Source organism: Dipteris shenzhenensis, unplaced genomic scaffold (assembly GCF_047967505.1).
Source record: "Dipteris shenzhenensis isolate YYH24624 ecotype China unplaced genomic scaffold, Dip_SZ_1.0 scaf0284, whole genome shotgun sequence".
In the NCBI taxonomy this organism is placed as follows: Eukaryota; Viridiplantae; Streptophyta; class Polypodiopsida; order Gleicheniales; family Dipteridaceae; genus Dipteris; species Dipteris shenzhenensis.
The window spans coordinates 1-27,466 of record NW_028239590.1 but is presented as its reverse complement, the minus strand read 5'-3'; the positions used below and the strand labels follow the sequence as shown (position 1 = coordinate 27,466).

Below are 27,466 nucleotides of genomic sequence, written 5' to 3'. Positions count from 1 at the left end.
TTTGAATCTATGTTGTTACGAAAGACAGTCATACCCCCCGATCCAGAATTATCGGAATATGCACCCCCCCTTCCATATACCCCTCCGTCTGGGTCGGGGGGCAGGGGGTTACGAAAAAGATTGGATGGTGATAGGATTAAGAAGGATGCACCTTGTTGGGGTACTACATGAATAGTACCTCGATATCCGACAAATTCTTTATTTTTATTCTCATCGCGTGAATTCAAATTGATGGGGGATAGCTTCCCACCGAGCGCCAGTTGTGGAGGAGCTTCCCCAGCTCTTGTCTCAGGGGACAAAAACGGATTGGAAAGTCCCATTGGGTTAACCTGGAGGAAGGTGCTAAGACTGTCACTTATCTTAATATTGGTGAGAGACAGATACGACCCTTCCGGGGGAGGGGGGGATTCTTGCCAATCAGCCACTAAACAAGTTTGAACCAATTGGATATCTGTGTTGTCACTTATTTCTACTACTTCGCCGTCTCTGTAAAAGATATAGGTAAAGACTTGAATTCCCAAGTCTTTCTCTGTCTTTGGTATTTCAGGCATTCGTATTGGAGAATCACCAGGTACATTGTATTCTACAACTGTTCTTATTGAGACAGAGGGCTTCCTTCTTCTAGCCGATGCAACTGGTTGGGGATAAACCCAATTATCAGATTTGAATTCACCGAGAATCAGATGCCCTGGTGGAATCAAAGTATCAGCCTGTTTAGATATATTAGTTTTCTTTTTCGGATAATAGATATATCCGGGTAAGATTCTTATTTTGATACTATTGGGTATCTTTTCTATGCGAACCAACCCACCCATCTGACTAATAATATTAGAAGTTATTTGTGTGCCCTCCTCGACAACACTGTTGTTCTTCACCAAAATGGATGAGGAAGGCTCGCAAATAGTATACACTTCTTCAGGGATCAAGGAAGAGTTACCTCCTTTGGTGACTTTATACCGCGATCTAGAACTTGCTGTTTCACTGCCAGAAACCAATTCTCCTTCATCAATGGGTTCTACTTCTGCAGTACCATATCTTACAACTCCCGAAACGTTGGTTCGATACTTCGAGTCTTCGCAAATAGCAATAATTTCATTCCGATCCAAAATCACGTTATTGAGTATACGGAACTCGGAATTTGCGTAAGATAATTTCCTGTACCGACCCTCCTGTTCCGGTGATAGAGGAACCACCTCTGTTCCCCCACCTCGACCCATGGAAGGAGTTGAAACAAATCTCGACGAATTCAATTCACTTTTGATAGATTCAAAATCGACATTGATTCCGGACTCCCATATCCATTCCTGATAACATCCAGAGTTAATGACACTAATATTCTCCCAATTTACCTCCCGAAGCTCGCGTTTACTCTCGTTGGAATGGGATCTGGTATCAATTCTATCTTGATCTTCATAAAAGGAATTCCCATTGGAATCACTAGAGGTTCCTGAAAGGACCCGTACATGACCGCTATTGCGCACGACATGAATATTACTATGTATATCTTCGGGCGAGTGATACACGACCCCATTCCAATAGGTTTCCCCCTCTAAATTTGGATAGATCTTTCTCTTAATCCGTTCCTTGAGAGGAAACTCCTTGGCTCAGACTTCCGCAGTGATTCGTTTCGATTCAACATATTGATTATTTTGAATCACAAGTAGACTTTGTGCTGGAATCACAGGATTGTGTGTATCATTTTAACTTCTAATAGAGATAGGTAATTCATTTTGACACATCCAAGCGGGCTGTCCGTGTCGCGTACGTGTGGGATATAATGACTTCTCATCGGAATTGATGATTCCATTGAACGGGATTCATACATGTTCTGCGATATCACCCGTAAATACTCCACCAGTATGAGAAGTTCTTGATGTTAATTGGGTTCCTGGTTCTCCGATTGGTTAGCCCGCAATAATACCTACAGCTTCTCCCAATTCCACCAAGTCGTGGTGGGCGAGACCCCAGCCGTAACACAATTGACAAATCCAGAAAATGCTTTTACGTGTCGGGGGAGATCTTACATGTATCGGTTCAGTCGCTACTACTGAGTTACTGGCGGGTTCATTATCAATATCCTGATTACGCATAGCAATACGTCTCATATCTAGATATACATTGCCTGCTAACACACGTCCAACTAGTCTCTGTTGTGGTATCGTTCGTGTGGATCCCTCTTCCCCCCCAATAAGATTCACAGCAATGCCCCTGATAGTCCCACGATCTCTTTCACGCACAACAATATGTTGAACTACTTCGACAAGCCTACGTGTGAGATATCCAGCATCTGATGTTCGTACCGCAGTATCCACCACTCCTTTGCGAGCACCATAACGGGAAATGATATATTCTGTCAGAGATAAACCCTCGCGCAGATTGCTACGGATAGGTAGATCAATTACCTGTCCTCGTGGATCCGACATCAATCCTCTCATACCGAGCAATTGGTGGACTTGGGATATACTTCCTCAGGCTCCTGAAAAAGACATCATATGGACTGGATTCAGAGGATCAGTCATCCTGAAATTTGGATTCATCTCTCTCTTCGGACACTCACTTGTCGCATACCACGTCTCGATCAAGTGACGTAATTTCTCTACAGCATGTAGACCCCCGCAACGATGAGACTGCTCCGAGGCGGAACCCTGTTTCTCTGCATCTTCTACAAGCCATCCTTTAATAGGTACTGCGTAAGGATCATCGATGCCTGATGAAATAGATGCTTTTGTAGCTTGTTCGAAACCCAAACTCTTTATTTGATCCAGGATATTCGTCGTATGCGTAATCCCGAAATGAAGTGTCAACCTACTGATGAGTTGTCTCATCGCGGTTTTGTCCATCATCTTATTGTAGTAAAGCGACTCAGCTTGATCGACCGTTGTAGGAACCTCAACCTTTTTTATCTTATGACCATCATTGACCGGCAAATCCAAACTATTGATCATATCTGTCAGATGCGTCAAAAACTCCCTCATTCTTCATTATTCCAGTTCATAAAACGAGTTGATTTCGGGATTTTCTTCTGTATTTCTATAGCTGGTATCGATTGAGTCTGATGCTGAGAAGTACCCTGTATTGCCTCTTTCACTTGTTGATTAGACGAAATACGACCAGCATTTGTGAGGATATATATGCCAAGTATGTTACCCTTTTCATCCCTCCTAATCTGATAATTGTCGTAAAACTGGAAAGAAGTTCCCGAGGATTCGTATTGAAATTCAATGGGCAATTCGCGATTTCTAGAGCTAATCATACGTAGATCCGTCTTCCATCGGAGCCATAAAAGACTATACAAATCGATTCGCCTCAATTACTTGGCCCTGAGTACATCATCATAACTAGTGAAATAAGGTATCTTGGAGGACGAACTGGGTTCCCCGTCCGTGGCAAGAGAATGTCTGTTTCCATAAATCCCTTGTTTATTCTCAGTCATCGGCACATAAAGCCCGAGAAGCATGTCCTGACTTGGTACAGATACGGGATCCCCCGTAGCAGGAGATAATAAATTTGTATGTGAAAACGTTGGAGAACGAGCCTCAGTCTGAGCTTCTAGAGATGAAGGTACATGTACGGCCATTTGATCTCCGTCAGAATCTGCGTTGAACCCCCCGCGAACCAATGGATGCAGACGAATAGCACGCCCTTCTATTAAAATAGGTTGAAACGCTTGTATACCCAATCTATGCAATGTAGGTGCTCGATTCAACGATACAGGATGACCTTACGTAACTTCCTGGAGAACTTTCCGTATAATTGATTCTTTCTTCCGAATCATATTCTTAGCAGCTCGCAGGTTACGAGCGACGCGTCGTCCAATTGAATTACGAATTACGAAGGCTTGGGAAGGCTCTATCGACGGTTCTCGGGGTGATCCACATTGATGTAACGAGGGAGACGGACCTACCACGGTAACGAAACGACCCAGATAATCAACCCGCTTTCCAAGCGAATTCTCGCGGAGTCATCCTTCCTTCCCCTCAATAACCTCAGAGAAAGATTTGTAAGGCCTGTTATTAATGTCTCTCATTGGTTGCCCACGTATACCGTTATCAATGGAGGCATCTACAGCTTCTTGAATAAGTCTCTTTTGACACACAATCGATCCGTCCGGTGTGAATTCACTTCCCAGTAGAAAATCGATAGGGGTATTATTCCGGTGAATTATCTTCCTATGAAGTTCATTGAAATCAGAAGTAATTGACTCACCCTCATAGAGTTCGATTATTGGTCGCGATCCAGGTGGAAGAACCGGTAGTAAGTCCAGAACCATCCATTCTGGTTTTATGTTTGTTCCAAGGAAATTCTTAGCCAGTCTCATCCGTCTGACTAAAAGATCCTTTCTCCTTTGAATCGTTCGATCCTCCCACTCATTCCCGGTGGATCCCTGCTTCGCCAATATTTGCCACTCCGGATACGCACAATCCATAACACTCTGCGAATCCAAGCTAGCTAATCATTTCTTAATAGCATCCCCTCCAGTAGCCACTTCCCTCCCCTGGAAAGACTCGAAGTTTAGAGTAGAAAAAGAGATGGTAGAAATGTCTCTCCACGAGCAATCTTCATAGTTGAACAAGCCTCGCGATCACAATGGAGTAGGTTTTTCAGCTACAGGCCTAGCAAGGAAAAGATCGGGATAGGTCGGGTGGGAACCCCCCCCCCCCCCCCCCCCAGAACCGGACGTCGGGGTTTTCTCTCATCCGGCTCAAATAGCTATATCGAGATATGAGGTCGCGGTGGCATTGGGACGTGATAACCAAACTTATTGGGAATCGAATAGCTATTCGTTACTCAAGTCAAAAATTGATGAAATCCTTTTACTGAGTAGTCTCATCCCCCCCTTGTTGCATGTATACATACTTATCCCACAGAAATATTGGTTCTGATTAGGGACAAGGGGGGTTTCTCTTGTTCATAATCCAGTTATTACTCCTCCCCAGGTTCCCACTCTACTCCGATGGTTGTCACGTCATTGAAAACGTATCTGCGATGAATAAGTTTCCGCAACCATATCTCCTCATAGAATAATCTTTCATCTGGAAAGGGGCTCGGGTGGAGGATCTCGCCGATAAAGATCTGGATTGATTCTAGAAGTAGTGATTTATATTACGAAGTCTAGTCGATGAATTAATAGGAATTGACCTTGGAGGAGTAACCTCCCTTAGTATCTATAGATCTTTCCGATACTCCTTTCCGAGCCACATGATACTCCCCACGGAAGATATGTCGAAATGGGAGGCATCCCACCGCTACCGGATGGGATGACAGATTGTGATCATTCTGTGGTAATTGGAACGTATAACCAAGTCACACATCGCAATATACCGGGCTTTCTAACTCTTTAAGAGGTTTGGTAAGGAGATTCGCAACGTAACTGGGGATTCGTTTCAAAAACCACACATGAATTACTGGACATGCCAATTTGATGTATCCCATTCGGTACCTCCGAACCCGGGAGTCAGTAAATTCCACTCCGCGATGCTTACAAAAATTAGAATCTCCTTCTTCATTATCAACGGATCGGTAAGTTCCACGGGCACGAACTCCACTCTCTATAGGCCCAGATATTCTTTCGCGGAACAAACCATCCCTCTCTGGTTTATGGGTTTTATAATGCAACGTATGAGGTTGAGTAACTTACCCAACAATTTCTCCATTAGGTAATTCTCTTTCAGCCCAACTACGAATCTGTTCGGGAGAGGCCAATTCAATTCGGAGTTGTTGGTAATTTTGTTGATGAATCATGGGATAATAATATTCTGTTTGTTTTTATTGAAAATATCTCGATTAAACATTTCTACTTTCCCTTCTCGAATCCCCCTCAAGTATCAATTTATGATCCAGATTGAAACCCATAGATCATGATTCTCGAACTAGCAATCGAAAAGATTCTGGAGCAGTATCGGGCTTGGGTACGGGTTTCCCAGTCACGGTGGCATTAGGTACTTCATAACGAGCTTAAATATGATCGGATTTAATAGTAAGCATTTCTTGCAATATATAAGATACACCAAAACCTTCCAAAGCCCAAACTTCCGTTTCTCCCACTCATTGTCCCCCTCGTCTGGATTTCCCTCTAAAAGGTTGTTGTGTAACAAGTGCATGGGGCCCACTGGATCATGCGTGAATCTTATCATCAACCTGATGAATCAATTTCATCATATGAGCTTTCCCAATTGTAACCGATTGTTCAGAAGTATCACCCGTTCGTCCATCAATTAATCTACTCTTTCCGGGATGATCAGGTTCGAATAACCACGGATTGGATGTTTCTGTACTTGCCTTAAATGGTTCCGAAAATACCAGTTTTCTAGAAGCTTCTGGTTCATGTCTTTCATCAAAAGGTGTTATTCTGTGATGCATCTTCGGAAATTCCCCTGCCAACCCAAGCAAACATTCAAAAATCTATCCTACATTCATTCGCGGAGGTACTCCTAAGGGACTTGGTATCATATCTACTGGCGTACCATCCTGTAAATAAGGCATATCCTGCCTAGGTAAGATCTTTGATATAATACCCTTGTTACCGTGTCTGCCAGCTACTTTATCACCTACTTGTATCTTACGTTTCTACAAAATATATATATGTATCATCTCCGAATTATTCATGGGATTATCCTCAGGATAGACCCACATGGCATCAGTGACTCGACCTCTTCCACCAATAGGGACTTTCGGACAACTCTCTTTTGTGTTGACTGCTTGGATACCAAAAATCGCTTGTAATGATTTTCCTTCTGGGGCACGTAATGAATCCCCCCCCTCTCGAGGCGTCAATTTGCCCACTAGAACATCTCCTGTTTCTACCCAAGATCCTGATGCTACAAGCCCATTATCCTTCAAGTGACGAAGGTCATAACTGTCTAATTGGGGTATTTCCTTCGTAATTATCTCAGGACCCTGATTCGTCGCACGAACCTCAACTTCGTGTCTCTTGATATGAAAGGATGTAAAAACATCTTCATATAGCAAACGTTCACTAATCGGTACTGCATCTTCAAAATTGTATCCCTCCCGTGGCATATAAGCTACTAGTATATTTCTACCCAAAGCTAGTTCTCCTCCAACGGTTGCTGCTCCATCCGCCACAACTTCTCCACTTTTCAGAAGTTCTCCTTGAATAACTGTAGGCTTCTGATGTCTACGAGTATTATTATTGGGACGTTCATATATCCTCAATTTAGTTATAGTATCTCCATTCCTGGAGGATAAAGTAATCTCATTACCATCGGTATATTAAATTCATCCTTCTTGTTCGGATACAGCTACACTTCCCGAATCTAGGGCTACTTAACCTTCTGACCCAGTTCCTACAATGCACCTCTCAGGTCTGAAAAGTGGAACCGCTTGGCGTTGCATATTAGAACCCGTCGAAGCGCAGTTTGCATCATTATGCTCGACGGAGGGAATAGGAGAAGCTCCAATGGGGAAATATTGTAGGGGATGAATACCTCGTAAATCCAATTCCTCCCACGTAACGGTTAAGAACTCCTCTCGATACCGAACCGATATAAGCTCCTTCTCCCCGGTCCTCCAATCTGCTATTAACAGATTTCCAGTTCCTATTCGATAATCATCCCCGACGGGTGATAGATCTACTAATTGTCCTTCCATAGATGATTTGGATACTTCATAAAAGGGACTTCGTAAGGATCCGGAATTGCTAACCTTTGCAAAAATAGCTAGGGATGAGATAGGACCAGCATTCATACCCTCAGATGTCTCGATGGGACATATACGTCCGTAATGACTGAAATGGATATCCCGAGCTTGAAAAGTGGCAGTTCGCCGCGTCAATCCCCCGGGACCTAGAGAACTTGATCTTCGTTTATGAACTGTTTCTGCTAGTGGATTGGTCTGGTCCGAAAATTGCGACAAAGGATGTGAGCCAAAAAATTCGTTGAAAGTTGTTGTGAGTGGTGCGGAAGTCACCAATCCCCCGAGAGTTAATGGACGTCTACGCCTGACGGCTCTATGGATATTTTATCGGATCGAATTCTCCGGACGATTCAGGGCTAATTTTAATTGTTCCTGTAATAGATCCGCTACAGACCGAACGCGTCGATTTCCCGGGTGGTCTATATCATCGAGGTTACCCATCCCATAGCTTATCTCTATCAAATAATCTGCGACAGCTAATAGATCTTGGGGTAGTGGGAAATGTTCCGTTTCAGGTACATCGAGATTAGGTTTGATGTTTGAATTTCGTCAACCAATTCGTCCCAATTCGCACCTTTGTTGGAAAAATCTCTTCTGCAATTCCTGGAATATGGATTCTGAAGACACCACATCGACTCCCGGAGAGTATAGATGTTTGTAAAGTTCTAGCATAGCATCTTCCGAAGATTCGATAGTTTCTCTCGATTCTCTGAGTAGATTCAGAAAAATCTTAGGATAACGTACATTCCGCGGGATATCCTCCGTACTCAGTCCCATAGCTAGAAGTAGAACCAAAATGGATATCTTTCGTTTCCTGCTGATACGAATCCATATCCTACTCTTTCTATCTATTTCTGGTTTGAATCTTCCTCCCCAATCCGAAATGATCATGCTGGTATATGTGAAAAATCCCCTGTGGTCCAACTCGCGGTTGTGGTAAACACCAAGACTCCTCAATATCTAGTTAATCAAAACTCTAGCAATTCCATTGATTATAAATGTTCCTTGGGAGGTCATCGAGGGAATAGATCCGAGAAACACATCCTGTTCTTCTACTATTCCGCTTCTCTTCCGAATCAATTAAGCTGGTACATATGGATCGGATGAATATGTGATACATTGATATGTAGCCTCTCTCCTCCCAATCGGAGGTTCCGACAATCGATACTATTCACTAATTGATTAGAATTCGACTTCCTTATCCGTATCTTCAATCTCTGGGAAATCATCAGGTTCTTCAAATGATCTTTCATGAACAAAGCAGTTGAATCCCTCAAATTGAATTCATCCAAGTTCTGGCAATACGAACATCTCCCTATCTCCTATTGATGTTGTACTGAAATCTTATCCTCGTGCGAAACCCTCCTATACCTATTCATCAATTCATTTAGTGATTCCTTCTCCCTCGCATCCCCCCTCCCCTCTCTTTCTCCCGGGTGAGGGATTGAATTTGGTAGATTCTCCCGATGAAGACTGTTCCCGAGTTGGCCAAGGAGATACCACCATCATCAGCGGTTCTTGAGGTATTGGAGGTGTCAAACAAACTATAAATGGATTTCAAAATGATCTGATGGAAGACTTCCCTGCACCCAAAAAATCTTTATCATCCACTTATCAACCATCGGCTCGATTCCGTCATTCCACCGATATGGTGAGTGGGGGTAAGGTGAGACACAACGAGAATGGGGATTCTCGACACGAAATCACAAAGATTCTAGGTGCCTAGTTAGACAGATTCACTTCGCTGGATCTCCAGAAGACGCTGGAGGCATTAACGTCAGCATAATTGATACAATTGGCGCAGTTGTTGCGATTCTCGCTGCGAAGCAACTACCGCGAAGAACCAGTTTTTGCGCCGTGAAGTATCGATTCGTGGAACAGCAATCCGGTAAACATTGATACGGGGAATATCACTTCACATACTACTGAAAATCAATCCATTGTGTCAAATCGTTGGTTTACCCCTCCCCCCCCCAACCCGAGGTGGATCAGAAGAACTATTGAGATTCGAGAATCTATCCCTAAAGGTGGACGACCTAATAATATCTACCTGCTGTTGCCACGGAGTGTCAATATCAATGTGGGGAGGGTGAAATTGACAAGGAAGGGAAAAACTTTTCGAAGTAGAACCCGGTATCTATGCGAACCATTTCTGGGGGGTGGGGAGCGTGAAGGATCCGTTAGATATTTCCAAGAGTGTTAGGAGGGAAAACAAGACCAGGGGGTGGGCAGTAGGGATCCGAGTAAGTCAGAGGATAGTGGAGCAATCTAGGGAAAAATTGGTGTTGGCTGCCTGGGGATGCATAGTATAAAAAGGATGTGTGTGGAAGTGGGGGGGGTGGGCAGCAAGGTTTCCTAACCCATCAAATTGATTGGATGGGGAGAAAAGGTTTCTAGTATCCGACATACTTACGAGCTCAATCCGATACAGAAAAATGAGCAGCTTGCTAATATTCCCATTCAGTGGTATACTTAATATCGAGTCCCCCATCTATCAATCATGTGCCTCGATGCAGGTGAAAGAAGGGCGATATAGTCAAGTGGTAAGACAAAGGACTGCAAATCCTTCATCCCCCAGTTCGAATCTGGGTGTCGCCTTGTTGTGCCAGTATCAATAATTTCGACGATTTCGGGATTGACTACCGCGCCAGACCCGGACACAAATCGAGATGCTCCATAGTATATTATGGCCTATCACGCTAGATGTATCCGGATATGCCACGGATAGGCAATCCTGATCTTAGTGTATCAGGAATCGAGGAGTAAATTATATGGATTGACAACCCCTCGGGGATTGGGACTTGGTAACATTATAAAATATATTGGTGGACGGATCCGCACTCTTATTACCTCCTCCCACTCGGGTATCATATGAAACAGAAATTGATTCCCATGTACGATATGTTACTGACTTCGATTCGGGTTCATCCATATAAGCACCCAGTAGTTGGAGGAAAAGGAATTCAATAGAATTGAATTAAGGGATAGGAATTACGACCACGGATATGGTTAGTATTGCTTGGGCTGCTCCGATGGTGACTCCTACATTCTCTCTTTCACCTGTGGTTCGGGGAAGAAGTGGATCGCAGTGAGTAATTTTACACTACTCCTCCTAGTATAGTAGAATCCGGGAGATGTGAATCGTTGGGGTGGGGCCCAACGATTCGACCCCCTCTAGAATCTCTTGCTTCTTCGTAGGAAACACATATGGTATAACTAATTCCCTTCCATTTATGGGAGAATTCACCCCCCCCCCCCAATCTCAACTCTCTGTAGGAATCTTCTCTCCCGGGAGGGGGAGTCAACCAGGTAGTTTCCAAACGACCCCTATTGGATATCCGCTGGTTAGATTCATCAAATGCCTCGATCTCTTCTCTACGTAGATATAAATTTTCAGCAATAGGAAATATTGCAGTTCCACTTAAAAGTATTTCAGATAATAGTAGAATCGGATCTAAGCGCCAACCTTGAAAGATAAGAATTCCTCCGCATAATAATCCAATGGAGGAAAGGAAAAAGTCGTAGTATCGGGATAGGTTGGGAATCTATGGATTGGGTAATGCGCCCCCCCCCCCCCAAAAAACCATGGGTGATTTTTTCATTTCGTTGTGGCTTAAGCAGGACCAGTAGTTGGAGCGAGGTGTTATCTCTCACTTCTCATCCACGTCAGTTTCTTCTGTCGAACTTCCCGGATCCTCTTTCACCGGATTGAATCGGGAAATAGATAGATAATCTTGATATATCCGAATCAATGGATAGATAGAAAAATCTCTCCACGTTTCAAATTTCAATCCGGTTTGTTCTTTATGCACCCGATCCACCCCGTTCCGTAAAAATAGGATCTTTAGACTCATGTCTGACTCCATTGGTTACCCATAAATCCATATGTACATATAGATCTCCCCTCCAGAGGGGGGAGGCTAGAACCAAAGATATCACAGGGGAGAGAGATATTGGAACCCGCCAATCCCCTCCCCCCCCCTAGTTTTCGAAGTATGGAGAAACATATTGAATCAGTTTAGTCATGGATTGATTCCTATTGGGATTCATTACTACCGACACCAGTTCAAGTTTCACATCCCCCGGGTAGAGATATGCTGAAAATCGCAGAGATGTTGCACGGGTACATTTGGGACCACACCTCTAGATACATTAGGTTCCCTCTTTGCGGAGACATACAGGAATACACCTATCACTACTAGCCCGATTCCGACTATTGCACCGGGACCTGGTTCCATGGAAATCATAATAAAAAGGATGAGTGAGATGGACCTCCCGATCGATAGATAGATGGGTCTATCTATGTAGATCATCTATCTATCCAGATTTTAATTGGGATGGGACTGTGGAATTCAAATTGGGGGAGTAAAAATTAGTAGTTTACTGGCAACCGAGTTGCTACTTCACGCGGAGTAGCATCCTATTTCATCCCCTACCCCGGGACGTATATTCAACCTTCCCTTATCTACTTACTACCATCCGCGGCGAAACAATAGACCAGGTTCTCGGATTAATTGTTCTGAGCAGCCGTTTGAATGTAAGGAATAGGTAGAAAAGCTGTAGGTATTGGAATAAAGAGTGCAGTAGCTATGAATGCGAGGATATTTACTTCCATATTAGTGGTTCAAATTGATTTGAGGAGTAACTTGAGTGACCCCATTAGGAGAGACTCCTGAACTTTATCGTGATATTGTGAGTCATCCAACTCTACTAGAGTGGATCTGATAAGTCGGGATAGAAAAAAATTAACTCGGTCTGGTCAAATCTCTGATATCAATTACATAGTATATCACGAAAGAAAATTTTAAGAGTAGTCGATTGTTTACGCTTCTTCGGCAAGAACTTGCCCCCCCCTTTTTTATATTCTTACTGAGACAGAGAAGAGGGGTTAGTCACCGCATCTTTCTGTGGCAGCAAACGAATCTAGAAGCACTGTGGGTGGGAATCTATGGATGGAAAAAATCAATGACTGGAATAATTTCCCCTCCTCCCCTTCCCTCTCTCGCCTATGGGTTGACGTGGCTAGAGATTAGCCCCGCAAATAAGCTCATTTGAATACTCGTAGTGAATATCCATAGTAAGCGCGGGCATGTGGAACTGGCGCGAGGCGGATGTCTCGTCTCCTCGAAGAATCAAGACAATTGGGGCTTTCGGGGGTAATATCTCCTGCATCTGTATATCCGAAACGGGATTCGAGTAAAAATGGTTTGTCGGATTCACCGTGGATGGGGAGATAGAGCATTGACTCCTAAGCACCCAGTACATAGACTTTAATTAATTGCTGGGATTGTAGTTCAATCGGTTAGAGCACCGCCCTGTCAAGGCGGAAGTTGCGGGTTCGAGACCCGTCAATCCCGCTACATTTTATTGAGTCATTTCAAATAACTCAGTCGAGATATACAAATTATAATGAAGTAACTCCGCGGTTTCTGGGTCGAGCTGGATTCGAACCAGCGTAGGCGTTGCCAGCGGATTTACAGTCCGTCCCCATTAGCCACTCGGGCATCGACCCATAGATTTAGACCGGGCTTGGAAGTACTTGAAAACAGAATCGGTCTCGGAAGTGTAAATGAAAGGAGTTTATTGATGTTTTCAATCTGGGCCCCTCCCGCCACCCTGAGAAGGTACGAGGGCAAGAGAAGCCATAACGTCCGTAGTGCTTCTGCGAGATGAGTATAAGTACCCCCAGGGGAATTCGAATCCCCGTCGCCTCCTTGAAAGAGAGGTGTCCTAGGCCTCTAGACGATGGGGGCCCAATCACTCTTCAGATAATAAGAGATTATCTATAAATCGTCAATCTGATTCTCCCGAATCCCCCCCCGAATACAACATCCAATGGATGGGGAATTGGAATACCTCTCCGAATCCTTATCGCAAAATCCCGCTCGATGCATACCTATATGCGGAACCGCATGTGGCATCTCCCACAACCTCTAGGTCGACTGCTTCCTAGATGTGTAGGAAGTCGAACACGGCATAGAGGTAACGCTGAGACTTAAACCTTGCAATTCTCCGAAGTGAAGTGAGGCAGTTGAAAAGCTTCACCCAATCCATATTTCCATGGACGATTATTTCTTTCACCGATGAACTTATGTATCCCAATAATAATTGGTAATTACCAGCAGCATCAGTAAGTATATAGGCTTCTCCATTGCTTTTGGTTCATTCAATGTTCTGTTTCCCCTCGAGGGAAAACCCAGATTGGAAATCTACGCCTCAAATCACTCGGTTATGACTTCCTCAATTGGGAATATCTCACTCCTGAAGCTCAAAAATATTCTCTCCACCGGTCTGAACTATCCCGGGGGCTACTGCCGGGGGTGGAAGCGGGGCAAGAAAGTCGGGTCGGCGGATAGCGGGAATCGAACCCGCGTCCTCTCCTTGGCAAGGAGATATTTTACCATTCAACTATATCCGCGTGATATGCCACCCCGTTCTATATTGAATAACTATATATGTGGTAACTCCTCTAGTCAACACACCTAATCCATCCACCTCGTCTCGGGATTTTCCCTCGTGGACGGAGAGCCCCCCCCCCCCCGAGGAGGAAGTGTCGATTCCGTAGACCGTAATTATTATTGATTCTCTCTCCCCACTCGCCATTATGAATCGTGAGGAGGGGGCCAGAATTACCGATACATTGAATCTCTGGGATATGAAGGAATTAAGTATACCCACTAGGAAAACTAATCCGATCCATAAGGAAGCCCCTGAAAAGACGACATTTTTGTTGCTTGACCAACCATTGGGGGAAGCAAGCACGACAGGTACACCAATTACTAGTAGGAATGAAATGGCGATTAATGTGAATAAAGCCAATTGGAAAGCAATTAGTGTAGTTAGGACTCTCGACGTATCAGAAGTAGAGGATTTGTACCATCTGATCCCCATCCGGTGGGACTTACACCATACCGAGACCGAGGATTTTGGACGGAACAAGAATCCTTCTAGTTCAGTACCCCGGAATCCAATGTCTCTTTCGAATCTCTTGATAATCCATCAAGTAGGAGTAAGAATTTGATTATTTGGAATGATCCCTATATTGATTTCATAGTAAATCATACGAAACCATCATCTCATATCTTTCGTAATAGGGGTGAATCTCGATACAATACATGTGTATCAAGATCGACAAGATCTCCGAAGAATTGGAGAAGAGCTTTCTAGGAGAGGTGGTCGAGTGGTTTATGGCTCCAGTCTTGAAAACTGGCATAGTGCTGAAACGCTATCGAGGGTTCGAATCCCTCTCTCTCCTCAATTGATTCAGTACCGGACCCGACGGGAGGGGGTATTAGTGGTCTATCGGTGGTCTAAAAGAACCACCTAGTATTTCCCAAAAAATGCCAATGTCCCCGAGGGGAGCCTATTCTTAATAATGATAGATGAGAGGAATCTTCTGAAGCAGTCTGGGGGTATTCCTCCTCCGCCCCGGTTCATGCGCCGCATCTCCAGGCCCAGGTCCCGTGTCAATACTTTCCCTATCAGGGTTCGAGGGATAGGAAACAAACAAATATGAGAGATCTGATGTTAACTAGAGGTATTTAAAATACCAGTTCTATCGATTGACTTATCGGGATGATCAAAGGTCAATTACCCACCCATTTGCGGGATGGGTACGTTCCACCAGATACAACTGGTGAGGATTCAAATTAGCTTCAAATTAGCTTACGGAGATGAGTCGTCATCGCCAAATCACCCCCTCCAGGGGGGTGATTTGTAGACATAAGTGCAAATGCTACCGAAACTTGTGGTTTCCCGGAACCCTATAGAAATGAACAGTGAGTTACACCTCGCCCTTCCCTCATCCGCGAGGTAAAGGTTACTGCTGGGTATATACCGACGTATCGAACTAACCCCACTGGGGGGTTAGTTTATGTATGAGCTGTGTCCCGGTTCCGCAAAGAACCACCAGTAGAAAATGGAAATTTGTCTGGTATGGTAGGTACTAATACTACCAAGTAATAACTTTCCATTAATATCTCAGCAATTTGTCCTAATTTAATGGTGTCATGGAAAGAACGGGTTCGGTATCACGGTCAATTCCCTTCTCAAACCCGGCTGCCGCCGCACGGGCTCTTCCCGCATGCCATAAATGACCCACAAAAAAGAAAAATCCTAGAACGAAATGGGAAGTAGCCAACCAACTTCGGGGAGATACATAGTTCACGGCATTTATCTCAGTAGCTACTCCACCTACGGAATTTAAGGAACCCAGAGGTGCATGAGTCATATACTCCGCGGAGCGTCGCTCCTGCCAGGGTTGTATATCTCTTTTCAACTTACTCAAATCCAAACCGTTGGGGCCTCTCAGTGGCTCCAACCAAGGAGCACGAAGGTCCCAGAAACGCATTGTTTCGCCTCCAAATATGATTTCTCCCGTGGGGGAACGCATCAGGTATTTACCCAAACCAGTAGGTCCTTGAGCGGAACCTATGTTGGCGCCGAGACGCTGGTCCCTGACAAGAAAAGTAAAAGCTTGAGCTTGAGAAGCCTCTGGACCGGTAGGACCATAGAATTCACTAGGATATGCCGTGTTATTGAACCGAACGAAACAACAAGCAGTAAAACCAAAAATAGCAAGTGCTCCTAAGCTATAGGACGGGTAAGCCTCTCCGGACCACACAAAAGCGCGACGGGCCCAAGCAAATGGTTTGGTCAATATGTGCCAGATCCCCCCGGAGATACAGATGGATCCCAGCCAGACATGTCCCCCAATAATATCTTCTAGGTTATCGACACTTACAATCCAACCCTCTCCACCAAAGGGGGATTTGAGTAAGTAACCAAATATGACACTCGGGCTTAAAGTGAGATTCGTAATCTTCCGTACATCCCCACCTCCCGGGGCCCATGTGTCATACAAGCCTCCGAAATATAACGCTTTGAATACTAGGAGGAAGGCGCCGGCTCCTAACAAGATTAGATGAATACCCAATATAGTAGTCATCTTATTTTTGTCCTTCCATATATAGCCGAAAAATGGGAAGGACTCTTCTGAAGTCTCGGGGCCAATGAGAGCGTGATAAATACCCCCGAACCCTAGAACCGCGGAAGATATCAAATGAAGGACTCCAGAAACAAAATAGGGAAAGGTATCGACGACTTCCCCACCGGGACCCACTCCCCAACCTAGGGTAGCTAGGTGGGGAAGTAGAATTAACCCCTGTTCATACATAGGCTTCTCCGGAACGAAGTGAGCCACTTCAAACAAATTCATGGCTCCAGCCCGAAACACGATCAAGCCAGCATGAGCTACATGGGCACCGAGTAATTTACCAGACAGATTGATCAGTCGAGCGTTACCGGCCCACCAAGCGAAACCTGTGGTTTCCTGATCGCGACCACCCAGAGACAGAGTTTCGTTAAAGAGCGTTTCCACGGGGTAAGACCTCCTCGGGGAATACAAGGTTTTCATGAGGCTGATCCTGAGCTGCCATCCAGGCACGAATACCCTCATTCGACAGAATGTTCTTTGTGTAGAAAGTTTCAAACTCAGGATCTTCCGCCGCACGAATTTCTTGGGAAACGAAGTCATAAGCACGCGAATTCAAAGCGAGACCAACTACTCCGATAGCACTCATCCATAATCCAGTTACTGGCACGAATAACATAAAGAAATGCAACCAACGTTTGTTGGAGAAAGCGACACCGAATATTTGGGACCAGAAACGATTAGCGGTAACCATTGAATAGGTCTCTTCGGATTGAGTTGGGTTAAAAGCACGGAATGTATTTGCGCCATCACCGTCTTCAAATAAGGTGTTTTCCACCGTGGCGCCATGAATGGCACACGAAAGAGCAGCACCAAGGACTCCGGCGACTCCCATCATATGAAACGGGTTCAACGTCCAGTTGTGAAAACCCTGGAAAAAGAGAATGAATCGAGAGATAGCTGCTACACCGAAGCTGGGTGCAAAAAACCAACCGGATTGCCCTAACGGGTAGATTAGGAATACAGAAACAGAAACAGCAATGGGAGCAGAGAACGCTATTGCATTATGGGGACGTAATTGTACGGACCTAGCAAGTTCGAATTGACGTAACATGAAACCTATCAAAGCGAAGGAACCGTGAAGAGCAACAAAGGTCCATAGACCCCCTAATTGGCACCAACGGGTGAAGTCTCCCTGTGCTTCCGGACCCCACAGTAGAAGCAAGGAATGAGCGAGACTATTTGCAGGGGTGGAAACTGCGGCAGTCAGAAAATTGCAACCTTCCAAGTAGGAACTAGCTAATCCATGAGTATACCACGAGGTGACGAAGGTTGTGCCGGTGAACCAACCGCCTAGGGAGAAATAAGCGGTGGGGAAAAGTAATAGACCGGACCAACCTACAAATACGAAACGATCCCTTCGTAGCCAATCGTCCATACTATCAAACAAATCTTTCGATTCCTTGGAGGATTTTCCAATGGCGATGGTCATAGTTATTCTCCTATTCAACTCTTCCAACCATTTTGGGTGCCCTTCTATTTCATGACATGATAGGGTCGTGGTGTAGGAAATGAAACTACCATATCACTGCCCCTTCTGAATAAGAATTTGTCGGAATCTCTCTGGCATGGTAACAATATTCCTAGGTCCCGTCGAGGGTACTTTTCTACTCCGTCTCGTTCCCCCAAGCGGATGGATATGGATAGAGTACCGATACAACGAAATTGATTTCGTGATTCTTCAGAAAGTGGGTAACCCTTTCTCTTCTTCCGAGACTCCATCAACCCGTTCGCTACGTCGATGAATCCTGATCCGGAACTTTATCCCAGCTAGATTCCTTCCAATTGAACAATCAACGGCATCTATTGGATCTCTTTATGTGGTGCTGGTGTTTCCTCCCGCATGTCCTGCCCACTGGAGAAGTACAGGAAGGAGTGGGAGAAGCACCAATTTTCAGCAATCTATCTATTTGGTGAATTGAGTAGGACACGCGTACATACAGATATTTATGATCCGTATCTTCACTTTACTCGTCTATTTCACGATGGAAGAGACACTTCCTGATATTTATTCTACCAATACTCAATACCATTCGGAAGCTTTTCGCTCCCGAATCATTCGGGTGATTAATGGCGGGTGGGTGGGGGGGGGTGGGGGGAGGCCACTTTTCCTTGATGTCGGACGAGAGAAACAAACTCCCGTCTCGATAGATTAAATGAGAACCATATAGTCCGTCTTACCTCCTGGTTAAGAAGCGGGAGATGGATCGGAATGATACGAGAGAAACCCGTAGCTGGGAGTTAGCTGAAATCTTTTCATACGAGAATTCATTGGAATATCTCCCCCTGCGGAGAGATGTATCGATAGTCAGAATTCTCATTGGATTCCTGTATCAGGGGTAACTGAATGATCTTCCACATCATGAATTACATCTACCTAAATTTCTTATATTACGGGTAGCAATAATTCTGAGATTCAAGACGGGGGGGAACATTCCGAACAGCTTTATTACGTAGCGATTCGCTGATTCTTCGTTGATTTCCCCACCCACATATGGATCCCGCTATATAGATAGATATATGTGGATATTTGTTGCGAATCTTACCGGGAGTCCCCCGAGCAGTGAAAGTGGATAATCAGGATAATCTGATTCGATAGGCATCTGGGGGGGGGGGGGGGCCTCGTCATATTCGTCGCCTATTCGGGCGAAGGATCATTTCGACGTGATCACTAATTTTCTGAATTGGTAGAAACATATGTGGTACTCTACAATGTAAGGAAGGATTACGAGTGTCTGTGCCGAGAGAAAGAGACAAGTCGAGTGAAATCTCACGAGCCCTTTATCGGATTTGAACCGATGACTTACGCCTTACCATGGCGGTACTCTACCACTGAGTTAAAAGGGCTTACCGATGATGACATTGATGAGGTGTATGAAACACAGTATGTCGGAAACAGAACTATTCTGTTTCCCGTTTCTCAAATCATTATCCTGTCACTATTCTCTCAATCTTACCAGGGGGGGGGGATTAAAAACTGCTGATACTAAAACTAGGTGGGGTAAGGTCTCTGGAACTAGCGGAAATGGTTGAGTCCTCCTTTCCACCCCCTACTTACCCGATTGAATGGATCCCGATAGAGAATCGGGAGATTCACCTGGGAAGGAGAAAAAGGAGAATGAGGGGGGAAAATTTGGGATTATCCGGTTTATGTTGTGGATGAATACCCGCCGGTACGTGGTCAAATAGTTGGAATAAAAATACGGGAACAGGGTGGACTATTGCTTTATCCCCCTATCACCTATTGCTTTATCACCCTATCACCAAGTTAATTTTCGTTTGCGGAGACGGGATTCGAACCCGTGACCTCAAGGTTATGAGCCTTGCGAGCTACCAAGCTGCTCTACCCCGCGTGGTTGATTCCCTCGCTGTAATTATTATACAGTCTTCAAATAATTACATTGAACACGAGGGAATCTTGTGAATTTATGGAGATCGATTCTCCAACAATTCGTGTGGGAAAACCAATATTTATCTACCAACTCGATTTTATTACTCCAGGCAGCAAACAAGCGTGTGCCATTTCGCGTGGTACGTGTCTGGATGAACCAAAGTCTCGATAATTGGATCTGGGGCGTCCGGTTAGGGAGCATCGGTTACGAAGACGGGTGGGTGCACTGTTACGTGGTGGAGATTGGAACGCCTCAGAAACCTCTAATTTTTCTTGTATTGATAAACCCCCCCTCATTCTCTGTTTCAGGGATTGACGTATGAGATAATATTTCCTCACCAGTTTTTGTTTCTTCTTCTCTTTCTCAATGAGACTCCTCTTTGCCGTAATTTCCTAGTCGGCGATATTGGAATGTTATTATAGAATGGATGGAATTTGGGATAGAGTCCAATTGAAGTGCTATGATTTGCCACCCATCCGTGCTATCTATCCATCAGAGACAGATTTTAATCGTGGATAAGTTGGGCTTACCACTGGCTGCCAAAGGTAAGCCCAATGCGATACATGCTTTTAGCTTTTATTGAGGCGAAACACAGAGCTACCCAAATTTACCCGATGTGGATGCTATTGAGAAAGCTGCATAGGTAAATATATAACCTACGGAGAAGTGGGCTAGTCCCACTAATCGTGCTTGAACGATAGAAAGAGCGACTGGTTTGTCTTTCCAGCGAATCAGATTGGCCAAAGGTGTGCGTTCATGAGCCCGAGCCAGAGTTTCAATAAGTTCTTGCCAATAACCGCGCCAGGAGATGGGAAACGTGAATCCAGTAGCCCGAACGAGATGTCCAAACGAAAACATCCATGCCCAGACGGATAAACTGTTCATACCGAAAGGATTGTAACCGTTAATGAGTTGTGAAGAATTCAGCCGTAGATAATCCCTCAACCATCCCATCAAGTAAGTAGAGGATTCATTGAATTGAGCTACATTTCCCTGCCACAGGGTAATATGCTTCCGGTGCCAGTAAAAGGTGACCCATCCAATTGTATTCGACATCCGGAAAACTGCCAGATAAAATGCATCCCAGGCCGAGATGTCACAGGTACCACCTCTACCTGGACCGTCGCAAGGAAAACTATAACCAAATTCTTTCTTATCCGGCATCAGCTTGGAGCCGCGCGCATCTAATGCACCCTTCACTAGAATCGGTGTAGTTGTATGTGGACCTGGAGCAATAGCATGATGAACTAAGAAATCCCCGGGTCCAATGGTTAGGAATAATGAGTTGCTATTATTATTAATGGCGTCTAACCAACCGGGTAGCCACAAGCTCTGACCAGCATTGAATGCTGGACTGTCTGTCGAGGAGAGAAGTACGTCGAAACCATACAAAGATTTACCGTGAGCGGATTGTATCCGTTGAGCAAATACAGGTTCAATAAGAATTTGCTTCTCTGGGGTTCCAAAGGCTAACGTGACGTCGTTATGGACATAGAGACCCAAAGTATGGAACCCTAGGAATAAACTAGCCCGACTCAAATGGGCTATTATTGCTTCTTTATGCTCCAACATCCTTGCCAACACGTTATCCTTATTTTGTTCCGGATCATAATCCCGTATAAAGAATATGGCTCCGTGGGCGAACGCCCCTGTCATAATAAAACCAGCGATGTACTGGTGATGGGTGTATAGCGCGGCCTGGGTCGTATAATCCGTGCTATAAAAGCATAAGCGGGTAAGGAATACATATGTTGTGCCACTAGGGAAGTAATGACTCCTAAAGCAGCTAAAGCGAGTCCTAATTGGAAATGTAGGGAGTTATTGATTGTGTCGTAGAGTCCCCTATGTCCACGTCCCAACCTGCCTCCTGGAGGAATATGAGCTTCCAGAATCTCTTTTATACTATGTCCGATGCCGTAGTTAGTCCTGTACATGTGGCCGGCAATGATAAACACAACCGCAATTGCCAGATGATGATGAGCGATATCAGTTAACCACAAACTCTGAGTTTGTGGATGAAATCCCCCCGGAAAGGTTGAAATGGCAGTTCCTGCTCCCTGAGCACTATTGAACGAGTGATTAGCGGAGTCGGGACTTTGTGCATAAACACTCCATTGACCCGAAAAGAATGGTCCCAAACCTTGGGGGTGTGGTAGTGCAGTTAGTAAATTACCCCATCTCACATGTTCGCCTCTAGATTCAGGAATAGCGACGTGAATCAGGTGCCTGTCCAAGCTAGAGAGCTTATTCCGAAGAGTCCTGATAAGTGATGATTGAGACGAGATTCAGCATTTTTGAACCAAGAAATACCCGGTTTCCATTTGGGTTGTAGATGCAACCAACCCGCTACCAGGAACAAGGCGGAAACAGCTAGTAAGGAGATAGCTCCGGTATATAGATCTTGATTGTCGCGTAAAACCGATAGTGTACCGCCACTGATAAACACCAGGATAAGCAATATTAACCGGACCCGGAGCTCCCCCTCGGGTATAAGCCTCGACGGCTGGTTGACCAAAATGAGGATCCCGAATGGCATGAGCGATTGGTCTTACCTGTAATGGGTTTTGCACCCATGCCTCGAAGTTACCCTGCCAAGCTACATGGAATAGATTCCCAGAAGTCCAGAGAAGAATTATAGCTAATTGACCAGAATGGGAAGCAAATATTTTCTGGTAGAGACGTTCCTCGGTAATATTGTCATGACTCTCGAAGTCATGCGCAGTGGCTATACCGAACCAGATACGACGAGTAGTTGGGTCTTGGGATAGACCCTGGCTGAACTTTGGAAATCTTGATGCCGTAATGCTTTTCGAATCCTCCTAGCCATTATCCTACTGCAATGATTCTCGCTAGGAAGAATGCCCATGTTGTGGCGATTCCACCCAGAAGGTAATGAGCCACCCCTACGGCACGTCCCTGTACAATACTCAGAGCCCTGGGCTGGATAGCAGGAGCAACTTTCAATTTATTATGGGCCCGAACAGTAGATTCGATGAGTTCTTGCCGATATCCACGGCCACTGAACAGGAACGTCAGACTAAAAGCCCAAACAAAATGAGCACCCGAGAATAAAAGACCATATGCGGATAATGAAGAACCATACGATTGAATGACTTGGGAAGCCTGTGCCCATAGGAAATCACGGAGCCATCCATTAATGGTTGTTGAACTCTGCGCGAAGTTTCCTCCAGTGATATGGCTCACTACTCCCTGGTCACTTATACTACCCCGTACGTCAGATTGCATCTTCCAACTGAATGAAATATAACTACTGAGATGGAATTATACATCCAGAACAAACCTGAGAAGACATGATCCCAAGCAGATACCTGGCAGGTACCTCCTCTACCGGGGCCATCACGAGGGAAACGAAAACCAAGATTCGCTTTGTCGGGTATTAGGCGGGAGCTCCTCGCAAACGGGACACCTTTTGGTGATATTAATACAGTAACATGAATCGTAAAGGCATGGATGTGATGCACCAAAAAATCGGCAGTACCTAATGGGATTGGTGACAAAGCAACTTTACCACCTACTGCTACTAAGTCTCCACCCCCCCAGGTCAAACTGGTACCTGCTGTTGCATTAGGTGCCGTTAAGTCAGGAGCAGAAGCATGAATGTTTTGGACCCACTGAGCAAATATGGGTTGTAATTAAATAGCAGTATCTGAAAACGTATCTTGGGGACGTCCCAACGCACTCGTAGTATCGTTATGAATATACAATCCGAAACTATGGAAACCTAGAAAAATGCATACCCGGTTAAGATGTGAAATTATTGCATCACGATGCCGAATGACACGATCCAATAGGTTGTTGTATTGAGTAGTCGGATCATAATCTCTCACCATAAAAATAGCTGCGTGTGCCGCCGCGCCTACCACTAGGAAACCACCAATCCACATGTGATGCGTAAACAGGGATGGCTGCGTAGCATAATCAGTAGCTAGGTATGGATAGGGAGGCATAGCATACATATGATGGGCCACTACAATTGTTAGGGAACCCAACATAGCAAGATTAATAGCTAATTGAGCATGCCATGAAGTAGTTAGGATCTCGTAAAGACCCTTGTGACCCTCACCCGTGAAGGGACCTTTATGAGCTTCCAGAATCTCTTTCGTACTATGCCCGATACCCCAATTGGTTCGATACATGTGACCAGCTATCAGGAAAAGAACTGCAATAGCTAGATGGTGATGCGCAGTATCGGTCAACCACAATCCCCCTGTGGCTGGATTCAATCCCCCACGGAAGGTTAAGAAATCTGAGTATTGTAACCAGTCGAGGGTAAAGAATGGAGTTAATCCCTTTGCGAAACTGGGATACATCTGAGCCAAAAGGTCACGATTCAAAATGGATTCATGAGGAAGAGGTATCTCCTTAGGATCGATTCCCGCGTCTAATAGTTGGTTAATGGGTAGCGAGACGTGTACCTGGTGTCCCGCCCACGCCAAGGAACCCAATCCAAGAGGCCTGCTAGGTGGTGGTTCAACATGGATTCCACGTCCTGGAACCAAGCCAATTTTGGAGCAGCCTTGTGATAGTGGAACCAACCAGCGAAGAACATCAATCCTGCAAAGATTAAGGCACCGATAGCGGTGCAATAGAGTTGTAACTCACTAGTTATTCCAGAAGACCGCCATATTTGAAAAAATCCGGACGTTATCTGTATTCCCTGGAATCCCCCACCTACATCTCCATTAAGTATCTCTTGACCAACTATTGCCAAACTACCTGGGCGCTAGGCTTAACATGAGTGGGATCACTTAGCCACGCCTCGTAATTAGAGAAGCGAGCCCCGTGAAAATACATACCACTCAGCCAGATAAGAATAATAGCTAATTGACCAAAATGGGCGCTGAATGTTTTACGGGATATATCTTCTGAATCATTTGTGTGACTATCAGAATCATGAGCATCAGCATGTAGATTCCAAATCCAAGTGGTACTACTGGGACCCTTAGCTAAAGTTCTCGAGAAATGTCCAGGTTGAGCCCATTTTTCGAAAGAAGTTCTCACGGGATCCTTTTCCACCATAATCTTGACTTCTGGTTCCGGTGAACGAATAGTCATCGAGATTCTCCTCTCTTCGGACAGGGGATAGCAACGACCTACCAGCGGGGGATACGAAACTTCTAAGAGATGGAATTCGTATGTAAGGTATTCTTCTCCCTGAGTTTGGAACTGGAACAGCTGTAATAGAAGAGTTATCCGAGGCAGGCATTTAATCTTATTATTACACAACTTATTAGTGCTTTATGGACCTTGTATAGAGAGATTCTTATACGTTTCAGTAGGGGGGGGGTTACATATTACCAGATGGCAATCGGTAGGAGGAGAAGTCTTCTCCTTCCTGGTATCCCAGGGGGGGGGGGGGGGGTAGAAAATGTAAAGGAATTTCTTTCAATTGTCTGGTCCCCATATCACTGCTACCCCGGCGTCACCCCCCTCTCTCATCACCTGGAACGTTTCGTAATCCTCAACCAATTTTGTGCTTCGATATAATTGCTTGGAGGAAGTGCTATTGCTTGTTTCCGACACTCAGCGGCTTGATCAAACCAAGATTCCGAAGCCTCCGGGTCTCCCTGTTGAATGGCCTGCTCCCCCCGGTCGGGATGGATAGATCCCTTCGAGATATCCTCCCTCAGAACCGGACTTGAGAGTTTCCTACCTCATGCGGCTCGAATGACTACTCAGTAGCTTATTCTCTATCTGATCCAAGAGAAGAGAGAGATTTACTTGGCCCCCTCCCCCGTTAGTCTAGAGAAGAATCAAGAGTAGTTACTGGGAATGGTTTCCAATCCTATCGATGCGAGATAGAATCTTTTCCATACTCCTATTCGTGGAGGAGGGTAATAATCTCCCCCGGAACTAATTCCCCTACTTCTAAAAATAGATCCGCTGAAATGTTTCCTTTGGGATTTGATACTACACCATAGCTCGATATTCCTTTCCAAATCGATTCTATTACAGGAATCGATTGTAGAACCCCCCGAGTGAGCAAATCTCATCGTATCGACCCAGATTTTCGATGACGAATCTTTGCGGTGCTTTCTCCCTCAATTCACCCGATTATCCATGGGATTCACAGGCTTCCGTTCTTCCCCCGGACCTGAGTTACTACGGGGGACACCAAATTCCACAGCTCAGGAGAACTCCTTATGGGAGTATGCTTGTGGAAAGCCTCCTACATCGAGTGGTTTCGAATCAAGGGATCCTATAGTATGGGTAATCGCACGTAATGACGGATCACAGCCATATTATTAAGAGCCTGTGGTGGAAAAGGATTCCGTTCCAATGCTTGAAAATAGTATTCCAAAGCCTTTGCATGTTCTCCATTGCTAGTATGAATCAAACCTATATTATGGGGTATGTAACTCCGATCATGAGGATCAATCTCCAAACGCATAGCTTTGTAGTAATTTTATGAAGCTTCTGCATATTCTCCTTCGGATTGGGCCGACATTCGTCAGGGTCGCTCACTCAGCGTGAATGAGCTCCGCTTCAAAACCGTACTTGAGATTCTCACCTCATACGGCTCCTCCTGCATGATGCATGGAGAGAGACTAGTATTTGGAATAGTCTAGCAATTCCTACTCTAAACCTATGGATGAACGGGGGCTAGTGTCTGTGAAACTACTGGACTAGCCATCCCTTCTGCCAAAAATCTCTTGTTAACATGGTTGTGCCACTCCGACACGTCGACACCAAGAGACTAATGACAATTTCTCTGTTCCCAACGCTTCGAGTTTCATGGGGATCAGCTACTTCGACAATCTCCCGATGATTCTAGGGGTATCCAAAATACGAACGGGATGGATGTTCGTTGTCCCAATCATTATTGGTATTCGTCATAGAAACACGACGCGCGGCTGAACCCAACCGTAACGAAGCTTTTGCGTTGTCGATTCCTCCACGTAGTGCCTCTCCCCTATGCCTACCCACGGAGTCCTACAAATAGGTCGGTCCGTAGGTTTCACCTTTTGCTTACTACTACGATTCGCCGGAGATCGAAACTGGAGCATTTGAGGCTGCATCAATCGAGGATACACGACAGAAGGACTTGTTTCCCGTTCGAAACATACCTTCACCAAACGCGGGTCTATCCGGAATTTGAATCCCCCAATTAATTAGGAGTTAATCGATTTTCCCTCCCCAAATCGCACCATCTCTATAATAAGTAAAAGCTCTCTTCTCCCTATCAGTAGTCGGTATGATTTGTAACAAGATATCCGCCAGAATCGTGGGAGTTCTATCAATAGAATTGTCATTTCTCTGGGATCTAGGCGTAATTGGAATTCCTCTTCGTTCCACTTATTATTGAGTTAATCAGGATGCCGGAAGAACAGATCTCTTTTGCAATACAAGGGGAAGAGGTGCATCCGTCTGGTATCTATGTCCCTCCCCCTCAATCGACTGGGAA

At 45.0% G+C, this 27,466-nt stretch overlaps 2 non-coding genes across 2 annotated transcripts; one reads left to right on the top strand and one right to left on the bottom strand.

Annotated features, from left to right (window-relative positions):
- Positions 1–14,003: 14,003 nt before the first annotated feature.
- TRNAG-GCC (transfer RNA glycine (anticodon GCC)) lies at positions 14,004–14,074 on the bottom strand. The gene has a single exon. It is a non-coding gene; the product is annotated as a tRNA-Gly (tRNA).
- Positions 14,075–14,822: 748 nt separating this feature from the next.
- On the top strand, positions 14,823–14,911 carry TRNAS-UGA (transfer RNA serine (anticodon UGA)). The gene has a single exon. It is a non-coding gene; the product is annotated as a tRNA-Ser (tRNA).
- Positions 14,912–27,466: the final 12,555 nt, after the last annotated feature.